The sequence below is a fragment of the Tenrec ecaudatus genome, chromosome 11, assembly GCF_050624435.1.
Source record: "Tenrec ecaudatus isolate mTenEca1 chromosome 11, mTenEca1.hap1, whole genome shotgun sequence".
NCBI lineage: Eukaryota > Metazoa > Chordata > Mammalia > Afrosoricida > Tenrecidae > Tenrec > Tenrec ecaudatus.
Window position 1 is genome coordinate 135,382,139 of NC_134540.1, and position 3,893 is coordinate 135,386,031.

At 36.2% G+C, this 3,893-nt stretch overlaps 1 pseudogene; it reads right to left on the reverse strand.

Annotated features, from left to right (window-relative positions):
* Window positions 1-2,805: 2,805 nt before the first annotated feature.
* On the reverse strand, window positions 2,806-3,445 carry LOC142460886 (large ribosomal subunit protein uL30m pseudogene; annotated as a pseudogene).
* Between the last annotated feature and the right edge of the window lie 448 nt (window positions 3,446-3,893).

A 3,893-nucleotide genomic window follows, 5' to 3' on the forward strand; every position in this document is an offset into this window, starting at 1 on the left:
AGGTCTGCAGATCAGAGAAAGACTTGGCCAAGGTTGGCCAAGGAAAGGCTACAATGTGCACCAATGACTGTATCCTTACTGTTTACTGATCCTGGTTCATGATGACCTGTTAATTTCTCTTGTAAAACTTATCCAACATCACATCCATCTGGTTGATTATGATTCATAGTGACCGGGTAAGACAGAACAGAACTGCCCTGTTGGTTTCTGAGACTGTATCTCTTTGTGGGGATCGGAAGCTGTGTCTTTCTCTGGCTGAACAGAGAGTGGTTTTCAAGTGCCAAGCTTGTGGTTATCAGGCCAGTGCATAAGTATGCCCCTAGAGTTACTAGCTTCTCATAAATCTCACTTACTGTGAGTATTGTCTGTGAGTTCTGGATGGTGATTGCAATGAGTTATTGGACCCAATATAAAAATAAATTATTTGGGAGAAATAGTTGGTTGTCAGAATAGATAGAGACCGATAGAAGGTGGAGGGCAGAGAAAGGGAAATACTGTATTCCTCTACACTACTTTCTCAGTTGCTCTCTGCTCCCACTGCCATATTTAATTCACAGTCGATGTTGGTTGTAACATGTATAGGTTTATTACTGTCATATTGATGTGTATTGTGGTGTGGTTTCATTGACTTATTTCTTTTTCTTATGCTATTTTAAGTACTGTTTTAAGTGTATTGACTTCTATGCGGTATGTCTTGAATGTTAAACTAATTTATGTCTGCTCTTATTGTTGATTAACAATTCATAGTATTCCACTTAGCATTATTTTTGTTTTTCTTTGTTTTCACAAGTATAAAAAATTTAACCATGTCCAGAAATATCCTATTCCTCCCTCATATTTAAAGGATAATTTTTCTGGATATCAGATTCTTTGTTGGCAGTTGCTTTTTGTTTTGTGTCCACGGTTTTATATATCATTCCATTGTCTTCTTTCCTAAACAATTTCTGCTAAAAATATGTCCTTATTCAAGAATAATGTTGTCACATGTATTATCAAGAAAGGCACTTCAAGATCTATTTTAAAATGCTCTGCTATCTGCTTCGGGATAATACCTACCACATACAAGAAAATCCAGTCAAAGCAATCATTACTCATATGTATGGACCAAGCACCTCAGCTAGTGATGCAGAATTTGAAGAACTTTACCTACTTGTTCAATCTGAAATGGATCAAATGTGCAATAAAAATGCATTGACAATTTTTGGCATTTATAATTCAAATTTGGAAACACAGCAGAAAGAAAAGTAGCTGGAAAATACAGCCTGGGTGACAGAAAAAAGCTTGAAATCACATGATAGCATTTTTCAATACCAATTCTTGGTGCGAGCATCTTTTTCCCCCTCAGTACTACAAAATATCACTCTACACCTGGCCTTCTTCCAGATGGAATACACAGTAAAATTGACCACACTCATGACAAGAAACAATGGAGAAACATGGTATCAGCCATTAAAACTCTTTAGGGCCAGTGGTGTGAGTGGCGATACTGAGAGGGTGGTTTGGAAAGGGGGAACCGATTACAAGGATCCACACATAACTTCCTCCCTGGGGGACAGACAACAGAAAAGTGGGTGAAGGGAGACGTTGGGCAGGGAAAGATATGACAAATTAATAAATTATAAATTATCAAGGGTAGATGAGGAGGGGGAGCGAGGAGGGAGGGGAAAAATGAGGACCTGATGCCAGGGGCTTAGGTGGAGAGCAAATGTTTTGAGAATGATGAGGGCAATGAATGTATAAATATGCTTTACACAATTGATATATGTATGACTTGTGATAAGAGGATACAACTCTGATGCAGGTTTTGCTGACTTTAAATCATGAAGTGTCTCCTTGTTCTGTTTCTTTGTCAATGTAGAGTTTCCCATGAACATTACTGAGTGTTAGAATTCTTATTCTTTGAAATATTTTCCATACTCTGTTATGATCCACACAATGAGATTTTTTGCGTGATCAGTACAACACTGGTAAACTTCTTTCTGGTATCACCTGCTTACAGCTATGTTCCATCTTACATTTGAAATTATATCCTCTTTCCAACTAATTTTCTTACCTGGAAGTTACCTGTGTGTATACTATTGCAATCATACCTGAATTGTTTTCTGAAAAACTGTAGTCATATATCCTAGAGACTATTGACATTTTAAGAAAATTTCAACATTCTTGTGTAACATCTTTTTTTGTATTAAGCAGGAATAAGGTATTTTTTCCAGTTGTTTCTAAATTTTTGTCAGAATTTTCAGAGTTCAAGAGGTCAAAATATAAATAGAAGACCCAAGCTATAGATGATTGGAATAGCCCACAAAATTAAATATTACTCAGTAATATAAAGAAACATATTGGTGATGTACTCTAAGGGAATATACTGAAGCATTTTAATATAATTACTAATAGCATAAAGCCAGAAGCACACTCCAAAAAGCAAGAACATATTTTATATCGCATATATAAAAATTTGTAAAACTTTAAAATAATTAATCATTACAAGTGCAGATTAACAGTTTCTTTCAGATAAGGCACAGTATAAAAGAAAGAATATAAATTATCATGTATAAGTATATCTGGATTCATATTATTGTTTCATTACATATATAAAAGGTGATCAAATTTCAGTCTTTAAATAAGTATCATTTCAAAACTTTTACAGGGAAAATTCAGTGACATTAGTGAAATGGTTGTTTGTAAATAATGAAAAACATGCCCATAATATGGTGTACCTATTACCAAGAACCATTAAAAATGTTTTTCATCAATGTTACTAGAAATTTAGTGTATCTTTTTAATGGTTATTTAAAATATATTTTAATGAAAACATCTTTTCATCATCTTTAAATAAAAATGATTTACATTTCTAAAATCTGAAGCTGCTCTGGCATTAGGACTTAATTCCTTCTTGCTCCACAGGTTTTAGATTCCACCGCACTACTAATTCCCCAGTGCTCTTGAGGCACGTGTCAGAGATGTCCTCCTCTGTCGGAAGTCCTTGTGGCAACTTCAGTGGCTGGATCCTTATCAAATGTTTCACCACCTTCAGTTTTGCATTCACTGAAGGAATATTCTTATGAACTTGAGGAGTATGTGCTTTTTCTAATCCAAGCATCTTTATTATATCTTTTTCCCAATATGGCCGCCTTTTTGTACTTTTTATCCTGGTAACAGTATGAAGTTTATGAAGGTTTTGTGGATCTCCACCATATTTTTCATGATCTGCTGGCGAAGGCTGAAACACTTTATCTGGAATTCTTGATCTGGTAAATTTGTGGCGAATCCACTCCGTGCATATGAGAGACTCCACACCTTTTGTCACAGGCTGTAGACTGCCCAGGGGTCTCTGAATGACTGAGCGCAGAATCCCGGCCATTGGGTTTGGTGATGCCTCTTTCAAGGCCGTGGACCCGTGGCCGGCGAAATCGAGGCGCTAAGTATCCTGTTGCTCCTTTGTGGAATGGCCTTCCCCACCGAGGGGAAGCCGCACCGGACGAAATTTAGTGTATCTTAAGGAATAATTCCTCCTTCACCCTTTGGTTTCCTCTTTATAAATGATTATAAAAATTTTAACCATCAAAATGTTGCCTATATCAATAGTATTAATTTACAGTTCACCAGAAATGAGTTAACATTCCAATTTTCCACATACTCACAAACACATGTTGTTTTCATTTTTTTCTGATTAGAGTCATGTGAGTCATGTGTTTGAAATGACATCCTATTATAGTTATGCTTTTGATCTCTGAAGGATCCCTGGCAGCATAGTAGTTTACTCATTGGGCTGTTTACCACCACAAGGTCAGCAGTTCAAAACCATCGACTCTTCTGCATGAGAAAGATGAGGCTTTCTACTCCAGTAAAGATTACAATCTTAGAAATCCACATGACTACTACTGTGTTCTGTA